Genomic DNA, 15748 nt, shown 5'->3' with positions numbered 1-15748 from the left:
GTTGATTGAAATTCATATTATTTACAAAATTTGTCACAAAATAACGCAAGTTTTAGATCGTCTTTGAAATAACCCAGTATATCTCAAGAAAAAAATTCACAAACGTTTTCTTCATACTAGAAATTATTACATTTCAATGTATGCTTGAAGTGTTCTCACAACAGTGCTGATGTACAGACAACCAATGAGAAAAGCAAAACAAATAATCATGAAAGTAGTGACATTGGAATATCAAATAACAAAACCGATTTGAAAATATCTTCACATTTCAGCGCACTTTCAACAAATCACAGTTCCACAAGACCCACAGAGTGAAGTTTCGCACTTGCCACATGCCACAACTGTTGGAATCATGTTCACTGAATTCAAACTCTCTCTCACAGTCCGAAATGTCACTTATATCCTCCTCTAATAAAAGACGAACTTCATCGTTAGTTAGTGCCATTATATGCCCCAAAACACAAGCAAGAATTTAAGAGAGACACATTTACGGAATGTCCCGTAACTTACACAGATGGATCCCAGGGACCCGAAAACTTTAATTGCGCACACAAGGAAACTGTAAACATGTCAGCAGCTGTCAAGGTCAGACAGAGGACTGAGAGGGAGGAAAGTACAGAGATGCTAAGCGCAGTGCGGCCAACGTATGAAAATTTAATAATAATGTTAAATAATGTTATTTGCTTTACGTCCCACTAACTACTTTTACGGTCTTCGGAGACGCCGAGGTGCCGGAATTTAGTCCCGCAGGAGTTCTTTTACGTGCCAGTAAATCTACCGACACGAGGCTGTCGTATTGGAGCACCTTCAAATACCACCGGACTGAGCCAGGATCGAACCTGCCAAGTTGGGGTTAGAAGGCCAGCGCCTTAACCGTCTGAGCCACTCAGCCCGGCAATATGAAAATTTATTCACGCAAGAAAATAGCCTTGGGTCCCAGGGACCCAACCATGTACGTTACGGGTTAAGAATAATCTTCCAATAAACTCAAAGCCCATGTGATGACCTTGACGTTATTTGCATCTGATAGCACAACCCTGAATGGCTAGATTCAAAATACAAGTTTGGTTAAAATATGTCCAGCAGTTTTTCAGTTTTAGGAACACAAACATATATATATAATCAGACAGACAGATTGACACCAAAGGCTATTATCCGTCAAATTACGCGGGATCCCAAACCGAGTGAATTATTAAGCATCTTCTAATTATCTCCCGTTATGTATCCTTAAAGACACTATCCAACACTTTCTTCACAATACTGCAGGTTTCAGAAACCACTATCTTCAGAATTCAATGCAGATGTTCTACGTAAAGTTTAGATCATGAAATTCATAATGCGGTTGGAAGGAAATCTGTCCTAGTTCTCGCACAACTATTTAAACATCGACAGGACATCTCTGACTTTAGCTAATAATTTTACCAATACATTCTTCCCAATAAAATTAGTTCCCAATAATGTTGTCCCCAAAGAGTGGATTTCCGAATAAAACATCCACAAACACTCTTGTTCTAAATTCAATAAAAATGTTACATTATGTCGAACAGACTTTAAATAAAGTTTACATTGTTGAAATTTGGGAATTAATGTTTAAAATTTCTTGACAGGAGCATCGGAATGTCCTCACTGTTTGACCAAGTTGTAGTTGGTTCAGTATTATTTTAGTATCTTTTTTTTTCTTCTGCAGTTGTATTATGAAGTAATAAGGACTTGGATGATGGCGTCCCACAACGGTTTGTAGGCTCGGAAAGATATTTAGTCGTCGAAAATCGCTAAATTAATGGATCGTATTGGTTCTATCGTTGTAGTTGATATCGAGCTGGAATCGCTTGTTGGCGTCCTCCTGTTCTTCTGCGAATGTAATTTCAATATAATAACCAGTTGGAAGGAATTACTGTGGATCATCATCAATGATGATGATGATGCTTGTTGTTTTAAGGGGCCTAACATCGAAGGTCATCGGCCCCGATCATCATCAAGGAAAGTTTTAAAAGTGCTGGACAACTTCAAATTGGGGCAAAGAAAACCTTAAATCACACATCATTTTTCTTTCTATTTTATTGATTACCAGCTGAGCTTCCCATCATTGATAGGAAGGGACAGACTTCCACGCAACATATATAATAATAGTGATAATAATGGCGTGTGGTTTACCGGAAGGCCTGGTTCAAGTCCTTCGAGTTGAAGCCTGTAGATGACCTGCGCGTCTGTGGGAATGGGCCCCTACCTGTGATGAATTCTATTGTTGATGTCGGCACAAACACCCAGCCCCGAGTCATTAACCAATGGAGATTAAATTCCCCAACCCGGCCGGGAATCGATCCAGGAACCAAGGGCAAGTACGCTAACTATTCAGTCGTGAAGCCGAACACAACATAGTTGAAACATACATACATTTATAGCATATCATATAGAGTCTGAAGTGAGGAAAAGGCAGGCTCATTGAAGACCTCCTGATTGTGGAATCCTAATATTAGTGTGAATACTCTCCATACTCCCACCCTTACCACTCCCACTTCTCTCGATGAGTGCTTTGTTGATCAAGACTAATGAATACCGCTTTACATATCGTTCGTTTTTTGTATATGGCGAGCGCCACATCCGAAACCCCCATAATCCATGCAGTACAGTATCTGTCTTATATCGGCGGTTAGTATCTTACCTCCGGTAACAGTACAGGTAAACCTCGCATCTGCCACTCAACCGAGGACATAAAACAAAGAGTTTGTCCAAGTACTTGACCTTCGTTTAGTAAGTCAGAGGATCTTTCAATTTCAAGTAAAGTACACGTTATATAACATTGTGACGATCATTGGGAGACTGGCAGTTTTAAACGAAATTTCCTCTCATTTCGGATTCATTGTAATTGTAACTGTAATGGAATATTTATACGTGTAACATGCGGAGTTCATTAATGTACTCGTGCATATAAAGGTCCTCCAGTGAAACTGCTTGAAAATAATGCTCTTCCGTCCTGACTTAGAATATATTTAATATGAAGGTATCTCTCAACCCTTTTGGTGATTTTTAGACTCTCTATCTTCGCTAATATATCTTCCGAAAATCGATAAGACATTTTACGAAATAAATGCCAGTAGTTCACTTCAAATTGTGTCCGACTCGTTGACTGAATCGTCAGAGGGTCCCAGGTTCGATTCCCGGCCGGGTCGGGGATTTTAACCTACTTTGGTTAATTCCAATGGCCCGGGGGCTGGGTGTTTGTGCTGTCCCCAACATCCCTGCAACACACACCACACATAACACTATCCTCCATCACAATAACATGCAGTTACCTACATATGGCAGATGCCGCCCACCCTCATCAGAGGGTCTGCCTTGCAAGGGCTGCACTCGGCTAGAAATAGCCACACGAAATTAAAATTACCTCAAACTGTCTTAACATAATTTGATAACAACAGAAAGGGACATATATATTCTTTTTGTTCTCTGGAAAGCCTCTTATTACATTATTTCCACGCCAGCAACACGAATATCTTGCCCGTTGTCGACTGGTTACAGGGTCCCAATGGCACTCTTCTTGGTCCAGCACAGCTCCTAGTCATCTTCAGCTCCTTGAAATGTGGGAAGCCAGTAATTTGGAAATGTACAATTGTAGGATCGGACTGATTGAAGGAAATATTCAAAGAGATTTGGGATTCTTGTGGATGAACATTAAGATCCAATTAATTTCGTCGTAGGAATAGAAAATTCCTATTCCTTTTGAGATCTAATTTGAGATGCTGAATGTAATAGATCAGAGGGTTATATGAAAGTGCATTTCGCTGGTTTTCAGGTGGTGGTGGTGATTATTGTTTTAAGAGGAAGTACAACTAGGCAACCATCCTCTATATAACACTAATCAGAGGGAAAAATGGAAGGGATCCGACACTTCAAAAAATGAAGATATCGGCTAAAGGAAGACAAGGGCCACGAAGGGCGTGAAAATGAAAGACTCCCTAGCCCTCGCAAACCTAATAGCGTCGGGGTCGGAAAAGAACAAGAGTTGACCAAGGGAGGTCGGATAGGATAGATGAAAGTGAGGAGCCTGGCACAAGTAAGTGGAAGCAATGCCAGGACTCAGCTGAGGGCCCCGTGGTCGCCAACCCACGCTCCAAAGTTCAGAGCCCCTGGGGCCGCTGGTTTTCACTTCATGGAATCACAGTAAGAGTTGAGTTTCAGTTCAGTTTTCCGACAATTGCAAGTCTTGCTCTATCAGTTTTAAAGCGTTTGTGATCTCATCAGTTGCCTCTGATCTGTGTAACTGAACTGTTCATCTTTTCTATTTCTGTTGAGCGTTCATTATTTCGCTTGACGATGTATAGCTAATTCGTCACTGAGCTAACAACCCAAGTACCCGGGAATTAGAGTTTGATTTTCTGTTTCTGTTTCTGTTTCAGGTTTTCTCGTCTAAGTGAAAGGACCCTTGTACCAGTTTCGATTGAATCAGTCCACCGATGTTCCACCTAAACTGTACCTCTGTATCCTCTCAGAGCAGAACTATGCCCCACGATCAGCATATCACATGCTGAAATGTTTTGTTGCTATTTATTTTACGTCGCACCGACACAGGTAGGTCTTATGGCGACGATGGGACAGGAGAGGCCTTAGAATGGGAAGGAAGTGGCCGTGGCCTTAATTAAGGTACAACCGAGCTCGATAGCTGCAGTCGCTTAAGTGCGGCCAGTATCCAGTATTCGGGAGATAGTAGGTTCGAACCCCACTATCGGCAGCCCTGAAGATGGTTTTCCGTGGTTTCCCATTTTCACACCAGGCAAATGCTGGAGCTGTACTTTAATTAAGGCCACGGCCGCTTCCTTCCCACTCCTAGCCCCTCCCTGTCCCATCGTCGCCATAAGACATATCTGTGTCGGTGCGACGTAAACCAAGTAGCAAAAGAAATTAAGGTACAACCCCAGAATTTGCCTGGCGTGAAAATGGGATACTACGGAAAACCATCTTCAGGGCTGCCGACAGTGGGGTTCGAACCCACTATCTCCCGGATGCGAGCTCACAGCTGCGCGCTCCTAACAGCACGGCCAACTCGCCCGGTATGCTGAAAATAGTGTAGCAACGCTCTTCTTAAGCCTGCTAACAGAGGTGTTGGTAGTGATTATTGTTTCAAGAGGAACAGCATCCTCTACATAACATTAATCACAGAAAAAATATGGAAGGGATCCGACACTTCGAAAAATGAAGGTGTCGACCAAACAAAGACAAGGGCCACAAAGGGCGTGAAATGAAAGACTCCCTAGGCATCGAGTGCTCTAATACCGTTGGAGTCGGAAAAGAACAAGAGTTGACCACATGGTGGTTGGATATGATAGATGAAAGTGATGCTCCTGGCACAAGTAAGTAGAAGCAATGCCAGGACTCAGCTGACGGCACCGTGGTCACCACTCACGCTCCAATGTTCAGAGCTCCTGGGGCTCCTTTTTGTCATCTCTTACGACAGGCAGAGGATACCTTTTGTGTTATTGTACTGCCCCCACCCACAGGGGGCCTGTCGACACAGAACCTGGCCTTGCGCTCTTAATTAGTCTTGCTATTGTAATGGTTTAGATAGTATGGCGCTGGTTTTTACCCAAGGTAGTGTGTATGGTCCCGGCTCAGTTTGGTGGTATGTGAGAAGGCTCATGAGCCAACTTCGTGTCGGTAGATCTACTTGTGGATAAATGTATTCTTGCGGTACAAAACTTGCGGCTGCTCGGTGTTTTCGGAAACCTTATAGTACAGTAGTTAGTCCGACGTAAAACAGCACTACTAAAACCAGTCTGAGAAGCTATAGGGTTGCAATGGCATTCTATTTACGAACCGTACCTGGCCTCCTTCACTCTCCAAATGTTTTCCGAAATCTGTCCGGCCTCACGTTCAGAAGCATTCTCAGACGCCCTAGACATGGACTGGTGTTTATAAGATTTAAACGATGATTTTTCAAGAGTAGCCCGTATTTAGCAGCCAATGTTAAAGGCACCAACTTTCAATTTCGTACACTGTTGATTTCTCCTCTGATTCCGTTTTCTGGTTTATTTTCTTGCCTCTGCCTTCCTTCTTACGGCCTAAATGATAAAACCACCGGTCATCACCTTATCTGAACAGTTAAGAAGCCCTGCGCCTAATTCTGCAATATTACCGCTTTCAAAAATCCGAAACGAATATGATCAATATTTAGTAAGGGACAATTCATTTCTGCAGTATATGAACATAGAATTTACATATTCCTCCTATCCATTTGCGCTCGGTTATTATCCTAACTTCACTTCTTTTCAAATTTTCATTTATCTGTATTAATTTCTCCATGTGTATGGAAGTGATAATTCCAAAACCTGGACATTCCTCCCTTGAGCGATATTTTGTACTACTTCTTTCGTGCACGTTTCCGTTCGTAGTCTATGATTTCGCTGATTAAGTCGTGTGGACTCCGCAGGTCATTCTAGTTGATACCATGGGCAACCTGCGCATTTGGGTGTGGAACGACTGTTGATGATGATAATGAGGTAGAGAGAGGGTGAAATGCGGTGTCGGCACATAGCTTACTCTTGTCGAATGACACTGAGGGGTCTGTTTAGGGTTTACCATCACCATCCGATGGACAACACATCACCAGCGTCATATTCCGTCATTCCATATTGACACTGCAGGGAGGTTTTGGTATGAAATCGAGGGGTTAGAAATTGTAGACCATCTCTTCTACCCAGCCGGCCAACATACGGATGGTGAAGTTTTTTCCATCAACGGGACTCGACCCGACTACCCACGGTATCAGACGATGAAGACTTAATGTCTTAACGATTGTGATCATCTAAGGCTAGGTTTCTACGTTGAAAGCTTCTCAGGATTACCCTTTTAGTCACCTTTTGCAACAAGCAGTGTATGTCTCCTGACTCCATAAATAGGTGCAATGAAGTGAAATGGCGTATGGCTTTTAGTGCCGGGAGTGTCCAAGGACAAGTTCGGCTCACCAGATGTAGGTCTTTTGATTTGACTCCCTTAGGCGACCTGTGCGTCGTGATGAGGATGAAATGATGATGAAGACGTCATATACACCCAGACCCCGTGCCAGCGAAATTAACCAATTATGGTTAAAATTCCCGACCCTCCCGGGAATCGAACCCGGGACCCCTGTGGCCAAAGGCCAGCACGCTAACGATTTAGCCATGGAGCCGGACAATAGGAGAAATGTGAAGGGGCTGTTTTAAGGGAAGAAAATATGCCGGAATTAACCTCTGTATCTTGTCACTGATTTTGGATATGTGATAAATTTCCGTGTACGTGATAAAGCGGACTGTAGCAACAGTCTTAGGAAACTGATATAACGATCGAGATTACTTTAGTATCTATACTCTTTATTTAAAAATGGTCTCCGGATGCCTCATATATTTTTATCGAGCTGTATAGTGAAATACTATTCATCTACCATATATTAAATAGGTACTTACATCAGGAAACTTTTAAGAAAATTAAAATCGATTTTTCTATCGCACTCTCGGCTCAAGCACCCTCCCATTCCATAGCGCTTCTTGCAAAGCGACAAATCGCGGAATGGTTTAATATACAAGTCTGTAGTATAGCTCTTTGTTTACTTCTCCTCTAGGATTCGATAAACCCGTTCCAGGATATGGATAACACGTTGTAAGGCGTTGTCATAACTTACAAATCACACACTTACGTGGCACCAATATAAGACGCAGGCTAAGGCGGAGAGAACCAATATATTTTATGTAGTCTAATATACTGTCATTTTTTCACTCTCTAAGCAAAAAATATAACCGGATTTTACTGTATAAGAAAAGTAAAAATGAAATCGGCATTACCACACATACTGGGACTTCAGAAATAACTGAGCCGATGACCTTCATGTAAGACACCTTAAAACCTCTATCATCATCATCATCTAAGGCAATCACGTACAGTGTCTCCTATGTGAAAACACGCGTGCTTAACAAACATGGTGTATTAACTCTGAAACAATGATATGAGAAAAACGAACATATCATTTATGATCTGTCATCAACTGTTTGTCTGTCTGTTAAGTCTTCAAACTACAGGCTCGTTGGATTCTGAAAATAGTATCACCAAAATTTATGCATTTATAGGAAAACAGAAATACAGATGTGGTCGCCATAACGAGGCGTACAAGGCATAACTAAGAATAAAGTTATTTCCCATTGCTTTTCTCACAGGGGCAGAAGGTGCTGAAGCAGCACATATGCCCCAACGAATAACACATTTCATGCATCCAGATCCACTATGCTCCTAATACCATTACCCAGCACCATCCCTATCTCAGCAGCTTCCATACGGTTACAATCATAAATGAGACTCGGACTTAAATGGAAGCTACATTTTGCCCTGACATGTGCCAAGAGACAAATGAAAAAAATATTGCATCCGTCAAGAAGTAGCAACAGGTGGAACATCAACCGCGGTGATTAGAAATTCTGTTTTCGTTTAATTACACGTTGGCATAGCTGTAAATGGTGACAATGTATCGTTCCGTTCACATTTGTTGACAACTTTATTCCATTTCCAAAACAAGTTGCCTGATTGTGTATGGGAGAAATGATAAATGTTGCTACGGTCGAAAGGAAAGCAGCACCACTTCTTCTGGTCGATTTCGGACAAACGATTAGTGTTACGGAAATGTCATATTCTTTGGGCTGGGAAGATTTGGGAATAAAGAGATGAGCTGCTAGATTAAGCGGTATGTTTTGGGCTGTCAATGGTTTGGTGGCATTGAGTGGAGTTAAAAAAAAAGAAGGGATGATCATAACTTGCGAAGTTGTCCCACGTAGGTATCTGGTTCCAGTTGTCAAGGGGCTAAGTGTTTAAACAATTCTCCAGGGAGTCTGATAGTGGTTCTATTGACCATCTCTGCGAGAGAGTGATTGGAGTCATCTCGGATGGCTGCTTGTAGACTAAGTAGAATTGCTGGTAGAGTCTACAGTTTTTGTGAGCTCTGATTTCCGTTTTGAGAGTGCGATGCAACCCCTCTATTTTCCCGTTTGATTGAGAATGGTAACCAGTGGCATGCTGTACTTTCACTCCACAGACCATTGCTAAGCTCATAAATAACTCGGATTAAAACAGTTTCTCTTGGTCTCTAATAATTATTTCTGGAATTCCAAATTGGGTTATCCAATTGTTGTAAAAAGAACGTGATACTGATTGGGCAGTCGTATTGGTCATTTGGAATGACTTCCATCCAACAGCTGGAGCGGTCAGTGCAAGTGAGGCAGTAAATGTTGCCGTCTGAAGATGGTAATGGCCCAGTTATGTCAACATGAACGACCTCGAACCTATCATCAGGTTTCTTGAAATTCCAAACTCGAGACTTAATGTGTCTTGTCATTTTCTTTTTTAACTTTAAATGCAATACTAAGTCCATTTACGCACGTCGTTTCTCATTTCAGGCTATACAAACTTGACAACTATGTTCTTAATAGTTGATTTCACACACGAGTGTACCATATTAAGGGTCTTTCAACTTTTGGTCCAAAATGACTTTGAGACAAGAGACTGAATGTTGTTAGTAGAGACAAAACTCCACAATTTATTTCCAGAATCTGACACTGTTTAAATGCCAAAGGTGTATTTTCTAGTCGTAATTGTTTAATATCTTCGTCATCTTCTTGGTGTTTTGTTATAACTTCATAATCATTTAGAAAAAGGTGTTAAATTTCGGGTTAATATGTTGCACATGAGCTATCTGCGTGCGTAGGGAATCGCAGACCAGTCCGAGGAATTTCTTTTGTGGCTGGAACAAGGTGTTTTATGATCTCAGGATGTTGTATTTTGGTGGATGAATTCTTCTCCTTGTGAGTACTACTGCCGACGATTTACTTGCAGAGAAATCCAAACTATATTGATGTAGCCACTAATTAACAGGTTGTATAGCGTCTGAAAGACGTCGCCCTTGTCAGAAATCACTTACAACAAATCATGCTGCACTTCTTTGTATTTTCCCAGTTCTCCTATCAAGTAATCCTGGCGTGGGTCCTATACGCTGGAACCATACTCTTACCAGTGACTTAGTGTACATGCCCTCTCTTTTACATTCTTACTACAGCCCATAAATATCCTCATAACCATCTTTATTTATAACCCCGTATATGTGATTACCCCAATTAAGATCATTCCATATATGAACACTTAAGTATTTACTGTGATCCCATGAGATACTTTCACCCTATAAACTCTAATTAAAACAGAGATATTTCCCTCTTGATGAAACTCACAACCCGGTCTTTACCCCGCTTACCATCATACCATTGCCTGCTATCCATCTCATAACATTGTCGAGATATTTTTCCATTCGCTCGAAATCCTGTAATTTATTACTGTGTACAGTATAATGTAATGTTTCACTTGAATTTCCTGAGTTCTACTTTGTAGAAATATAGGCATCCATTAATTCACTCTCTAATTACTCCAATTACCCTCGTTTTTTATCAGTAGTCTCCCATCATCTATCCTTTCAAAAGCGTTGGATAGGTCAATAGCGATACAGTCCATTCGACCTCATGCATTTGAAATGTCTGCTATATATTGATGAAATCCTACAAGTTGATTTTCACTGGAATAACTTTTACTAAACACAAACTGCCTTCTATTAAATCAGTTAGTAAATTATCAAACATGTGCAATATCGTCAGAAGAATATTTTCCCAAAGCTTATGCATTGCACAAATGGAACACCATAATATGATGTTTGCTGTACTGTTTTGACACTGTCAAGGTAGTAGAGATTCTATATATGTAGGTAATGTAAAACTTGTTCCTTTCCTAATTTGCAATAATTGAAGATGTGTAAGAATTGTCAAATATTTAGTATGAATTTGATTTGATATGAACTTACCAGAAAGAAACTGTGCATGAATGTTCATCCTCCAATATGGAATCTCTCAGTTACGCGACAACTCTAACCGCACTGGTAACCATTGCGAGAATTTTCAAGGGAATTCTAATATGAGTGCATTATTTGGCGTGGTTTTCATAGCTCCTAGGCAAATTCGAATGCACTATTTATGTTGTGCGCGTTCGTAGCCACTGAAATAAAACAAGCTTCCATCGATTTAGTGGGTGTAGGATATTGAGCCTTGTTCCAATTTTGGGTTAATATGTTGCATATGTGCCGTCCACGTGTGTCGGGAATCATAGACCAGTCCTAGGAATTTCGATTGTGGCTGGACCAGGATGTTCTGTAACCCCAGGATCACGTTCCTTTTGATAGATGAATTCTTATCCTTGTGAGTATTACTGCCAACGATTTATTTGCAGAGAAATCCAAACTATGTTGATGTAGCAACGGATTTACATGTTGTATAGCGTCTGAAAGACGACACTTGGCAGCAGTATTGTCGTCGCTACAGTGAAAATCAAGATGCCGTCGCATACTGAAGAATTTTAATTCTAGAAGCCAGAATATTCTCCAAGTCTCAGGAATAACTGTTATATACTGTATTAGGAGACGTAGAACAATTTCTTGAGGCGGTCCTTATCTCAATCATCGTGGTTCAAGAAGACTATGCCTGTGGTGAAAATAAATCCATCTAACATCCATAAAATTATATATACCCGATTCAAAGGTTGGAGAAAATCCAAGAGCAATCAGTTTGTTTATTCGTATTGGTATTCTTACATTGTCATACGCATATTAATGCCCAAAAAGAGAGCTGGAAAACATTCAATATTAAGAAAATTTGCACGAATCTCTGTGGTTAACGTGATATGCTTATCATATATGCCGCAACACTTGAGGAATCCATTTTGTGTAGTGGGTAGCAATGATTGTGATTCTAGTCACCATTCTAAATGGTTTTAATCGTTATGTTCTTCATTTATCCATTTCAGGAAGAAAGGTAAATTGCTTGATATCCTGCTGGATCTCATTGCCCTTTCCTTGGCTTTGGGATTGTCTCTTCCATAACTTCGGAATGGATTTCTGAGACTAAATTTCGTTAATAAAACTGAGAAAAAATGCTACGATTCATCAGGGAGATGGTGTAGCCTGGGATATCGGATCGAATCAATGCCCGGTGTTGTGCTGGCGGAGTTCTTGGTAGCCACTCGGAGCTCATTGAATGTAAATGGAGAACAGAGAAAGTGGTCAAATTGATATTCGATGAATGTACACGGTGGATAACTAGGTGATGTTGGTGTTGGTGTAAAGGCTTCTTGTTAGGAGGTATCAGGTGATGTATCTTGAATAATGTACTTTCCGTTGCACAAGAATCGTATACGGTGCCATACTTCTGCTATTGTGGTTTCGATGTTCAATGTAGAAGAGTATTTTTGCCAAACCTGTTTCTTATCTTTCTTGGGAAACTGCTGATATTGTAGGTAGGACCACAGGTTAGGTGCTCCTTTGCTGTTGTTGCCCATGGAGGTATATACACTGACTGACCGAGCAAATGCAACACCAAGAATGAGTGGTTCGAAAGGGATGAAAGTTGGGGAAAAAACAGAGACGGCACGGACGAATAATTGATGTTTATTTCATACCGATATGCAGGTTACACAATGCGCACGGCATCGACTCAGTAGGATGTAGGACCACCGCGAGCGGCGATGCACGCAGAAACACGTCGAGGTACAGAGTCAATAAGAGTGCGGATGGTGTCCTGAGGGATGGTTCTCCATTCTCTGTCAACCATTTGCCACAGTTGGTCGTCCGTACGAGGCTGGGGCAGAGTTTGCAAACGGCGTCCAATGAGATCCCACACGTGTTCGATTGGTGAGAGATCCGGAGAGTACGCTGGCCACGGAAGCATCTGTAGACCTCGTAGAGCCTGTTGGGAGATGCGAGCAGTGTGTGGGCGGGCATTGTCCTGCTGAAACAGAGCATTGGGCAGCCCCTGAAGGTACGGGAGTGCCACCGGCCGCAGCACATGCTGCACGTAGCGGTGGGCATTTAACGTGCCTTGAATACGCACTAGAGGTGACGTGGAATCATACGCAATAGCGCCCCAAACCATGATGCCGCGTTGTCTAGCGGTAGGGCGCTCCACAGTTACTGCCGGATTTGACCTTTCTCCACGCCGACGCCACACGCGTCTGCGGTGACTATCACTGACAGAACAGAAGCGTGACTCATCGGAGAACACGACGTTCCGCCATTCCCTCATCCAAGTCGCTCTAGCCCGGCACCATGCCAGGCGTGCACGTCTATGCTGTGGAGTCAATGGTAGTCTTCTGAGCGGACGCCGGGGCCGGGAGTGCAGGCCTCCTTCAACCAATCGACGGGAAATTGTTCTGGTCGATATTGGAACAGCCAGGGTGTCTTGCACATGCTGAAGAATGGCGGTTGACGTGGCGTGCGGGGCTGCCACCGCTTGGCGGCGGATGCGCGATCCGCGCGTGCTGATTTCACTCGGGCTGCGCCTGGACCCCTCGCACGTGCCACATGTCCCTGCGCCAACTATCTTCGCCACATGCGCTGCACCGTGGACACATCCCTATGGGTATCGGCTGCGATTTGACGAAGCGACCAACCTGCCCTTCTCAGCCCGATCACCATACCCCTCGTAAAGTCGTCTGTCTGCTGGAAATGCCTCCGTTGACGGCGGCCTGGCATTCTTAACTATACACGTGTCCTGTGGCACACGACAACACGTTCTACAATGACTGTCGGCTGAGAAATCACGGTACGAAGTGGGCCATTCGCCAACGCCGTGTCCCATTTATCGTTCGCTACGTGCGCAGCACAGCGGCGCATTTCACATCATGAGCATACCTCAGTGACGTCAGTCTACCCTGCAATTGGCATAAAGTTCTGACCACTCCTTCTTGGTGTTGCATTTGCTCTGTCAGTCAGTGTATTTCCAAGCCATAGGAAGATCAAGAATTATGTGTGATAACGGTACCGATATCGTGTTTCACTACCTATTTTCTTCTCGCATGCCTTACAGTATAATATTTTAGAACTGAAAATAAATTCAGAAGAAAATTCGTCTTGGTAGCCTTTAATCCTACCTGTACTATGTACACTACATGAATATTAAATAACATTTGACGCTTAGTCATATTCCATAATTCACACTGTTAAGACGACTGGACTAAACAAAACATACAATTAGCTGCTACCGATGACCGTAAAACTGTGACGGCGCTTACTTAGAAAATAAGAGCTTTTTAAATTTATAGAGCTGCTCTGCATTTGAACTCAGGTAACAGTGGCGTAGATCGAGTATTATTATTATTATTATTATTATTATTATTATTATTATTATTATTATTATTATTATTATTATTCATCTCATTTCTTCTCCTTCTTTGGCTTTGCCATTTGCCGAGTACTTCCGTATTCGTTCCCGGTGTTGTTCCTTTCTCTCTCCATTGTCCATGCCTTTCCTGTTCTTAGCTTCGGCTTTTCCTGGAAATCATGGCATGCTTGAAGTTTCATCTTGAGTGGGACACGCTCCAGTATGTCATTATGTGTGACTTCCAGTTATTAGTGATCTCTTTCTATCTCAGAGGAATAGGCCAGTTTAAATTTCTTGTCCTGAAAGTATTGATAATATTGATAATATTGATTGGTTCATTTGCGTCACATGTCCATAAAAGGTGATCCTTCTGTACGGCGTGCTATCGGTCATCGTTTCCACACAGGTGGATAGTTCGTGGTTGTGCTGTCTTCTGTATTCGCCATTTTATTTTACTATATTTCTCAGGAACTTTCTTTCTTGTAATTTGAGGGCTCCCAGTGGGGTCTTCTGAGTTAGAGATAGGCACTCAGCTGCGTTGAGGATTGACGTTCTGACTATTGCATTGTAGTGTCTTAGGTTGATATTCATCGATAGATGTTTTGAGGTGTAGTTTCCTTCAGGCTTGGTATGCATCGTCTAGTTTGATTCACCTCTGTTCGAGAGCAACCGTTTTACTAAGGTCTTCTCAAATCCATTCTCCAAGGTACTATACAGTTTTAGATTTCTTGATATGCTTGGTATCAATAACTCTCATAGTTCTAGGGACATATTTGGTAGTGGAAATAAACTCGGTCTCTCCGATGTTGATCAGGAAACCCGTTTTAGCCACCATTGAGTGTAGTGTTTCGAGTTGCGTAGTAGCCTGTTGCATGTCGTATGCTAGTAAGATCAGGACATCGGCAAAGGCCAGGCATGGGATCCTTAGGTTGTCTGCTTTGATCCTCATCCGTAATCCGGTGTTCACTGGTAGGTATTTGGTCCATTTCCTGATGATATGCATGAGAACCCGTCTCCTTGACTCGCCCCTGTGTTGAGTGGGTAGCTCTCCGAGAGCTGACCTCTAAACTTCACTTTGGAAGTGGTGTTTCGCAGGGTGGCGTGCACCAGCCTATTGATTTTGTCATTGAGTCCTAGACCCCTTAGGGATTTTAAGAGAATAGTTCTATTGTTTGCCTTCTGGAAGTCAACAAAGGATACTACCCACTGTCTGGCTCGTATTTTACTATACTGGAGGATAGTCTCGAGGTTTTGTATCTGTTCAGCACAGGATCTGGATGCTCTGAAACCTGCTTGCTATTCCTCTAACTCGATGTCCAGTTGCCGCGTTTCATGCCGTTCTAGTATCTTGGAAAAGATTTTATATGTAACCCCAAGGAGTAAAGGTAAGGGTGTATTCTTCCCGGAGGCAGGTCCGAACCTCCACATAGGTGTGCCTGAGCCGGAGTTTACGTGCGGTAGAGTGGCCATTTCCTTTCCGCTCCTCCATTCCCTTACTCCCCACCAAAAGTACATGGCAACCCATTCAAATCTTGACCACGCCCAAA

This window comes from Anabrus simplex, chromosome 3 (assembly GCF_040414725.1).
Source record: "Anabrus simplex isolate iqAnaSimp1 chromosome 3, ASM4041472v1, whole genome shotgun sequence".
NCBI lineage: Eukaryota > Metazoa > Arthropoda > Insecta > Orthoptera > Tettigoniidae > Anabrus > Anabrus simplex.
This window is presented reverse-complemented; position numbering follows the sequence as displayed.